The following is a 10,139-nucleotide window of genomic DNA, read 5'->3' as shown; positions in this document are numbered from 1 at the left end:
TGGACACCTAACCATGTCCAATTCGCCGACCCCTCAAGTATTGTCTATAAATTCCTCAGCATAGCTCCAAGTCTTTTTGTACCTTTGCCAGCCTTCCCATTTACCTTCCCATACCGCCCCCTCCCCAGGATCCGTTCCCCTGCTATCCAAAATTTCAACGTTGTACACCTCATTGACGCAGAGGAGCCAGTCCCGAATATTTGGGGTAACCGGGTCTAACCATTTTGTTGCTATCTGCTTCTTGGCTGCATCAAGCAAAATAGGTACCATAGAGGACCGGTAACTCCTCAGCGTCTTTGACGTGCCGTGGAATAGACACACCCATGGGTCTGCCGGGATAGCCTCTCCTGTTATTGCCTTGATCAGACTTATGATTTTTCCCCAGAAAATTTTTATGCCGGGACACTCCCACCACATGTGGGCCATAGATCCTACAGAGATACATCCCCTCCAACATAGGTTGGATTTAGTGTTGTCCATTTTGGCTAATCTGTCTGGGGTGGCATACCATCTTGCCAAACATTTGTAGTGACTTTCCGTTCTCCTGGAATCCAGTGCTGCCAGGTGTACCAGTTTCAAAATCTTCTCTAAGGTGACTTCACTGCATTGTGATCCTAATTCCCGTTCCCACTTTTTGACGTACGGGGGCACCTCCACCTCCGACCTCCTACACAGAATCCTATATATTTGTGAGATAGCCCCAGTCGGCTGCTCCCTCACACAGAGCTGCTCGAGTGGTCTATATTCCTCTTCACCTCTGAGTGGCTTCGGTAATTTTTCAGTGAAATGCGAGAGCTGAAGGTACCTCCACGCGTCCAAAGCCCCTATCCCCGGATCTGCCCTTAACTCGGAAAATGTGCGTAGACTCCCATTATTAAGGAAGTTTTTAAGTTGAATGCCCTCGTCTTTTAACCAATTCCCTCCCACCTCCCTCCTCCCTGGCTCAAAAAAAGGATTGTCTTTCATATAAATTAAAGGTGAGTTATATGTCCACTTGTTCTGAGTGTGTACCAAATCCCAACATTTAAGAGTGTTTTGTGTCAAAACCGCTGTGTTTGTGCCCAGTGCTCTATATTTTGGTGGGTTCCATATATTCCTACGTAGATCAGTGTTACTCATATAGTGTTCTAAGCTGACCCATCTCTTTTCGGTATCCTTTTTTGACCATTCAATAACCCGTGATAATGTGATTGCTAAGTAATATTTATAAAAATCCGGTAGGGCCAAACCCCCCTTTTTTTTACCCCTGCTCAAAACCACGTAGGAGATACGTGGTTTTTTGCCACCCCAGACAAATCTTGCCACCAATCTCCTTAAGGCTCCAAAGTAATACAGAGGGAGTGGAATGGGAAGCATCTGGTATTTAAACAGTATTTTAGGGGTCAGTATCATCTTAACCGCATTCACGCGACCAAGCCACGAAAGCGGTCTCGACGCCAACCTTCTAGTTTCCTGCCTAATCTCGTCCAGCAATGGTATAAAATTTTTAAGATACATTTCATTAATAGAGTTGGAGAGTTTTACACCTAGATATTTGATTTCCTCTTTCCAAGGAAATGGGAATACCTGAGAAAGGTGGACTGCCTCTTCTTTGCCCACACTGATATTCAGGATCTCCGACTTCTTCAAGTTGACTTTGAAATTTGATAGTTCCCCATAACCTCTGATTATTCGGAGCAGGTTCGGGAGGGTAATTCTAGGATTGGTAATAAAGAACAATATATCGTCGGCAAACGCCGCGAGTTTGTGCTCCTCCCCTCCCGCTCCTACCCCGTTGCAATCTGGGTCGTTGCGGATGGTAGCGAGGAGAGGCTCCAGGGACAGAACAAACAAGAGAGGGGACAGAGGGCACCCCTGCCTAGTACCATTTTTCATCACAAAAGGTTCTGAGAGAACCCCGTTAACCCTAACTGTAGCCGTAGGGTGACTATAGAGGGACTTAACCCAAGTGATATACCTCGGCCCCACCCCCATAACTTCCAACGTTTTCATCATGAACCCCCAGTCTACCCTGTCAAACGCTTTTTCCGCGTCTACTGACAGGAATAGAACTGGGGGTCCCTTGCATTTACCTAACTCCAAAAGGAGTGCTGCTCGAACGCCGTTATCTCAGCTCTGTCTCCTGGGTATAAAACCTGCCTGATCTGCATGTACTAGGGATGGCATTTTCTCCTTCAATCTACTTGCCAGAACCTTTGCATAGAGCTTCACATCTGCGTTCAACAATGAGATGGGCCTATAACTGGAGCAAAGCTTATCATTTTTTCCCTCTTTTAATATTAGAGTGGTTGAAGCTAACAACGCCTCTCTCCCCATTTCACAATTAATACCCAGATCGTTCCAGTATTGGCACAGTCTAGGGACTAGAATGTGCTTCAACTTATCCAGATATAGTGTGGTGAAGCCGTCAGGGCCTGGACTCTTGCCCTTCGGGGAGGATTTCAGGGCTGCCAAAATCTCTTCCTCTCCAATCGGTCTATCTAGAGCCGCTCTCTCTTCCTCTGTAAGCTCCGCCACTCCTGCCCCCCTCAGGAACTCCTCGACCCTCTCCCCATGTGTTGGACTGCCCATTCTATTTTGGCCTATGGAGTAGAGCGCCTCATAAAACTTTTTAAACTCCTCTGCTATACCTTTACTGGGACCGATTAGCTCTCCTTTTTTATTCTGGATTTTGCCTATAAAATTCCTGTCTTTTTTCTTTCTTATCATTCTGGCCAGGTGCTTACTAGACTTGTCTGCCCACAGATAATTTTCTTTTGTTAACCTATTGAGGGATCTCTTAGTTTCCTGTTCCATAGCATCCCTCAGCTCCTCCCTTTTACCAACAAGTTGGTGGAAAATTTCCTGACTCAGTCCCCTCCTCTCCTTGTGTTTCTGCTCCAAAATGAAAATTTCAGCGATCAGCCTCTCCCTTTCTTCCCTTCTCTTTTTTCTGATTCCCGCTCCCATGGAGATAAGGACCCCCCTAGTGAACGCCTTATGCGCTTCCCATAGAGTGGAATAGGAAACCTCTCCTGTGTCGTTTACTTTAAAGTAAAAGTCAACCTCTTCCTGTATCCTCTCCAATACTTTTGGGTCTTTAAGCAGGGATTCATTCAGTTTCCACGCATAAGTCCTTTCGGCCCTATCAGGGAGCCTCATCGTCAAAGTGACCGGTGCGTGATCTGAAAGTGAAATAATCTCAATTTTAGTTTCCTCCACTTGATCCAAGAGACCATGGTCCACAAAAATGTGGTCTAATCTCGAATACGTCCCGTGCACAGGGGAAAAGAAGGTATAATCTCTGTCCTTGGCATGTTGCATCCGCCATGCGTCTACCAGGCGGCAGTTGAAGAGCCGCCGCCCGATTGCGGCAGTAGAGACCTTACTTGTCCCCTGTGCCCGGGACGTACTGTCGAGACTCGTGTCCAGGTAGAAGTTCAAATCCCCCGCCAGCACCACCTCTCCCTCTCTGAAACTCATCAACTTTGTCAACACCTGCCCGAAAAATGCAATTGGTTTCTTATTTGGGCAATATATGTTCGCCAGAGTAAATATTTTATTTCCGATGCTACCCTTCAAAAAGATGTATCGGCCATCCGGGTCTGACAGTCTGTCTAATAGTGAGAAGTTTAAGGACTTTGAAAGACCAATTGCCACCCCCTTCGCTCTTCTAATGGGGGAGTCGCTGTAATACCATTGCGGCAGACCCGGAGAGAAAAGCCTGATCCTGGACTCCAGCACCAGGTGAGTCTCTTGGAGAAAGACTATGTCAGCCCCGTAATGTTGTAATTCCTTCAGGATTTTATGTCTTTTTACAGGGGAGTTAAGACCCTTTACATTATAAGAAAGAAACTTGAGATCAGGCATTTCTTAAGTTCACGGCCCTGACCCCTTCTCTCTGCACTCCTAAGATCCCCCTCGCAGGAACGTCCTTCTTTTTGTATGGAACTAGTGTTGAGGCTCTCTCTTGGATTTTTAGGTTCTGTTGTTTTTTGAGACCGCCCTCTCATGCTTCCACAGGATGCCAGCTTTTAAGGTGTTGGGCCTGCTACTTCGGCGTATTACTCGTTCCCTCCTGGTGGTGCATACACACCGCGTGAATGTAAAAAATGTATTCCAAAACAAATAAAGTCCAGGGGGGAACCCTCCTAGCCCTCCTCACCTCTTACTGTCCTTATTACCCGCCTTGAAAGGAGTCCTTACATAGGTGCTGGGGTTTTCCTGGGATTATGGTAGACTTCCTGGTGATTGGAATCTCATTGATTATCCTTATCGATCCCCCTCCCTATGTCTCCACCATGAGCAGGGTAAGGTTCCGGGAGTCTACTGTGGAAGGTGTAAACCAGGTCTCAAGCGTGCACTGATGGCCAGACCTCAGACATAGCACACCAAGCTGGTTAACAGATTCGCTAAAAGGCCCAGGGGATGTATCAAAGTTCACTGTACTCATACGCTGGTTCTGCAGGTTATTAACCGTCCCTACACCTTTATACCTTGTAATTTCTTCACATAGGGAGAGGGAAATATTCCTACCTTTTCTTCTGTTGCTGTCTCTCAACTGTAGCACTACTTCAGAATAGAACCGAAATCCTGGTCCTGGGTAAGAAGCAGGGGGAGAGAGGTAGGACCTGGGAGGGCCGTCAGTTGTCCAGAGCGTCCGGTTGGACCCTTTCGGGCTGCTCACTGCTTCAGCGTCATCACTTCACCCCGCTCTCTGGGCTTCTCCACCTGCTGCCAGTCAGCTGTTTGTCAGCTCGTCTCCAGTCGTGTCACGTCCCCGCCTAAGCCGCGGTGCCGGCCGGCTGGGACGTAGCCTTTAGTGTGTAGCCGTCCGCGGGCGCGGGGCGTGAGAAGGGGGGGGCCCCGCCACGGGAGATAGTGTGTCCCGGTACAGTGCTTACACCGGGGACGCTGCGGTCTCTCACCCCGCTCGCGTCTCTCTCCCACCCGGAGCCGCTCGCCTCAGATCCTCACACTGGCGCCGACATCAGCCCCTCCCCCTTCACGGACGTCCTACGTCCCCATCACCACGCTTTCTTCTTTCTTCTATCTTCCTTCATCTTCTTCTTCTTCTTCTGGTTCTTCTGGCTCTTCAGGTTCTTCCTCTGGTGTTCTCGTCCAGCATCTCCTCCGCGGCATCTTCTATCTTCTTCTCCTTGGGCCGCTCCGCACCCATGGCATGGGGGGAGGCTCCCGCTCTTCTCTTCATCTTCTTCTCCTCTTCATCTTCTTCTCTTCTTCACTTCTTCTCTTCTTCATCTTCTTCTCCGGGCCGCTCCGCATCCATGCTGGCATGGTGGGAGGCTCCCGCTGTGTGACGCGTCTCCTCTTCTGACAGTTCTTAAATAACGGGGGGCGGGGCCACCCGGTGACCCTGCCCCTCTGACGCACAGGACATGACGGGACTTCCCTGTGGCATTCCCCTGACGTCACAGGAAAGTCTCGTCAAGTCACCGTGCATCAGAGGGGGGCGGGGTCACCGGGTGGCCCTGCCCCCCGTTATTTAAGAACCGTCAGAAGAGGAAACGCGTCACACAGCGGGAGCCTCCCACCATGCCAGCATGGATGCGGGGCGGTCGGAGAAGAAGATGAAGAAGAGAAGAAGAGAAGAAGATGAAGAAGAGAAGAAGATGAAGAAGAGAAGAAGATGAAGAAGAGAAGAAGATGAAGAGAAGAGCGGGAGCCTCCCCCCATGCCATGGGTGCGGAGCGGCCCGAGGAGAAGAAGATAGAAGACGCCGCTGAGGAGATGCTGGACGAGAACACCGGAGGAAGAACCAGAAGAGCCAGAAGAAGAAGAAGAAAAAGAAGAAGAAGAAGATGAAGGAAGATAGAAGAAAGAAGAAGCATTTAAATAAAGGAATTGTCAAAAACGGTCTCTTGACATTTTTGACAGTTTTTTAGTGAAATGGTAGGGGTACTTTTGTACCCCCTTACCATTTCACACAGGGGGGGGCTGGGATCTGGGGCTCCCCTTGTTAAAGGGGGCTTCCAGATTCCGATAAGCCCCCCGCCCGCAGACCCCCACAACCACCGGCCAGGGTTGTGGGGATGAGGCCCTTGTCCTCATCAACATGGGGACAAGGTGTTTAGGGGGCTACCCCAAAGCACCCTCCCAATGTTGAGGGCATGTGGCCTGGTACGGTTCAGGAGGGGGGGGCGCTCTCTCATCCCCCCTCTTTTCCTGCTGCCTGCCAGGTTGCGTGCTCAGATAAGGGTCTGGTATGGATTTTTGGGGGGACCCCACGCCGTTTTTTTTTTTTATTTTGGCACGGGGTTCCCCTTAAAATCCATACCAGACCTGAAGGGTCTGGTATAGAATTTAGGGGGACCCCCACGTCATTTTTTTTTTAAATTTTGGTTCAGGGTTCCCATGCCGTTTTTATCAATGAACTTTTATGTGTATTGTCGGACCGGCAATGCAATAGCCGCGAGTAGTTTTAAATTACTTTTTTTCCTTTGAAATGTCATTTTGCTGTCAGACTGTTCTAAACATGGGAAACATGCGCCCCTTTACAGGCATACTATAGACACCCCCCAGCTACGAAATTTAAAGGGATATTACACTTTTATTGTTTCACTTTAAGCATTATTAAAATCACGGCTCCTGAAAAAACGTCCGTTTTTAAAACTTTTTTTTTGCATTGATCCATGTCCCCTGGGGCAGGACCCAGGTCCCCAAACACTTTTTATGACCATAACTTGCATATAAGCCTTTAAAATTAGCACTTTTGATTTCCCCCATAGACTTTTAAAGGGTGTTCCGCGGCATTCGAATTTGCCGCGAACACCCCAAATTGTTCGCTGTTCGGCGAACTTGCGAACAGCCGATGTTCGAGTCGAGCATGAGTTGGACTCGAACTCGAAAGCTCATTCCTACTCAACAACAGCAGAAGAAGATCGGGGTTTGGTACGTCTGACCTTGACAGGGACCACAACTCCATCGTGAGAGCTATCTATCATGGAGCCGCTGTGATCTACAGGATCGTATTCTGAGCCTGAATCTGACAGATGAGTGACTTCCTCTTCACTATCTTCACTATAGTGTACCTTCGATTTGCCATTTTGGGCTCTAAATTTACTGGTGCACTAGTGAGACTCACAGGAAAAAAAGCTCCTAGGCTGTCAGCAACTGCATCAAACGCTACCAAAAAACTTTTAGCGATTGCAGGGATCAGGCCAGACTCTACGAATGCTGCAGTTATGTGTTTAGTGTTTTGTAAGTGACAGTGATCGATCGATACTGCACTTGGGTGGGCTAGGCTGGGCTGGGCGGAGGTGCAAAACACAGGTGCTAGCAGGTATCTGGGCTGATCCTGCTAACACTGTGTTTTTGGGAACCCTAAACTTCTGGGGACGCTAGTATAGATCTGATCAGATCAGATATTGCTCCATTCAGACACTATACCACTAAGGGAGGTGTATGCTGCGTGCGAGGGTGTTAGCGCTACTGGCACTAATCTGATGCTGCCTGGGTCTACGCAGACCCCGACTGACCCTAAAACCTAACTGATATCACCCGCCAGCCGATGAGGGGGTTAAACCTTTTTTGGTAATAAACGGCAGGTGCCCTGACGCTATAAAAAACAAACAAACTAACCAGCGTCACCCGTAACACTTATACGGTGATCACTAGTGACAGGGGGTGAAAGGGTTAACTAGGGGGTAATCAGGGGGTTAAAACCTTTATTAGGTAATATATGGGGGTACCTGATGCTACAAAAACCTGACGGTGAACCTAAATAGCTAACCGGCTAACTAGCGTCACCTGTGACACTTATACGGAGATCACTGGTGACAGGGGGTGAAAGGGTTAACTAGGGGGCAATCAGGGGGTTAAAACCTTTATTAGGTAGTATATGGGGGGACCTGACGCTATAAAAACCTAACGGTGAACCTAAATAACTAACAGGCTAACTAGCATCACCCGCGACACTAATACAGCGATCAGAAAAAAGATTGCTTAGTGACACTGGCGACAGGGGGTGAAAGGGTTAACTGGGGGGAAATCAAGGGGTTAAACCTTTATTAGGGGGGTTAAGGGGGCACCCTAGACCTAAAGGGACATACCACTAACTGTCCTAACACTTATAACAGTCACAAAATAACACCAATGCAGTGATCAGTAAAAAAATGAAAACTGCTATTGGTGTCACTGTGACGGGGGTGCAGGGGGGGTGATCAGGGGGTGATCTATGTGCCTATGTGCACTGGTGTTAGTGTAACTCACTCTGATGTCTTCTCTCCTCGGGCGCCGGAACGAAAAGTCTTCACGAGGAGAGATGACATCACTTCCTCTGCTTCTGTTTACAGTTTCAGAAGAAGAGGAAGCTTCTCATTCGTCAGGAGTGATCGTGAGGGAGAGGCCATGAATCAGTGGCCTCCCCCTCAGGACGGATCACTCCCGGAACGATGCCGACCGCATCGGGCACCGGGGGGGTGTGCGATACCCATACGTTACTCTATCTGCCCGTGCCATTCTGCCAACATATATCGTCATGAGGCGGTCGGCATGTGGTTAAAGGAATATTTCTTTATTATTGTTTCACTTTAAGCATTATTAAAATCACTGCTCCTGAAAAAATGGCCGTTTTTAAAACTTTTTTTTGCATTGATCCATGTCCCCTGGGGCAGGACCCAGGTCCCCAAACACTTTTTATGACAATAACTTGCATATAAGCCTTTCAAATTAGCACTTTTGATTTCTCCCATAGACTTTTAAAGGGTGTTCCGCGGCATTCGAATTTGCCGTGAACACCCCAAATTGTTCGCTGTTCGGCGAACTTGCGAACAGCTGATGTTCGAGTCGAACATGAGTTCGACTCGAACTCGACGCTCATCCCTACTCAACAACAGCAGAAGAAGATCGGGGTTTGGTACGTCTGACCTTGGCAGGGACCACAACTCCGTCGTCAGAGCTATCTATCATGGAGTCGCTGTGATCTACAGGATCGTATTCTGAGCCTGAATCTGACAGATGAGTGACTTCCTCTTCACTATCTTCACTATAGTGTACCTTCGATTTGCCATTTTGGGCTCTAAATTTACTGGTACACTAGTGAGACTCACAGGAAAAAAAGCTCCTAGGCTGTCAGCAACTGCATCAAACTTTTTATGACAATAACTTGCATATAATCCTTTAAAATTAGCACTTTTGATTTTTCATGTTCGTGTCCCATAGACTTTAACGGTGTTTGTGTGTTCTTCCGAATTTTTTGCCTGTTCGGATGTTCTGGTGCGAACCGAACCGAGGAGTGTTCGTTATTGGTGACCTTTCATTTTATTTATATTTGAAATAAAGTTGTATCTGGTTGTGCAAATTTTTGATGTGGCGTTTCAGTCTTAATTGCCTTCAGTTACAAGCTAGGGAGTCAGTGGGACACGTAGAGGCAGACTGCCCCCAATCCAGATACTCTGACAATACTACAATTTAATGCATTTCATTTTGGTACAATGGGTGACCAGGGCACCACATCCCTGAATTCATACATAGAACAAATACCTTTTCATAATATTGAAACTTTTAAGGTGCCATAATAAATATGAATAGATATAATATAATAAAATATTACATATGTAATTTTATTTGATACAAAAGGTTAATTGTACATATACGATGATTTATTTAGGTATACCTATGATTCAGGATTATTTTCACAGACCGTATAAATATACAGTCTGCAAAATACGGTATGCCAACTGTATGTTGTTCACTGTTTTGGGTAGAGTAATCTATTTCACAGAAAAACATAAGAGGTGGTTGCGTTCTCAATTTGTTTTATTGTCCACTTCTTCACATGTGTGGTGTAACCTTTGATCTTACAGTTGAGAGTTAACACAATAAAAGCTAACCACATTGTTTGTCATCCCCCGCAAAATTTCCATCTGAAACCTGTTTCTTCTTTCACAGGCTATAAGCCAACATTCATTTGAAAACTGAAGAAGACTTAAATATAGGTCATTTTAGAAAAAAATCTAACTTTAGATGCCCATGTTAAATCATTTTACATAAACTTTGTCCCTTTGTTGAATAACTTTGTAAGACCATGTAAATAGCATGCAGCCAATACGAATGTAGCTGCTTAACCATTTCAGGACTAGTGTTTTTTTTACCTCTTAGGAACCTGTCCTTTTTCTACATATTAGCTATGAGCAATA

This window comes from Aquarana catesbeiana, linkage group LG03 (genome assembly GCF_042186555.1).
Source record: "Aquarana catesbeiana isolate 2022-GZ linkage group LG03, ASM4218655v1, whole genome shotgun sequence".
Taxonomy (NCBI): domain Eukaryota; kingdom Metazoa; phylum Chordata; class Amphibia; order Anura; family Ranidae; genus Aquarana; species Aquarana catesbeiana.
This window is presented reverse-complemented; position numbering follows the sequence as displayed.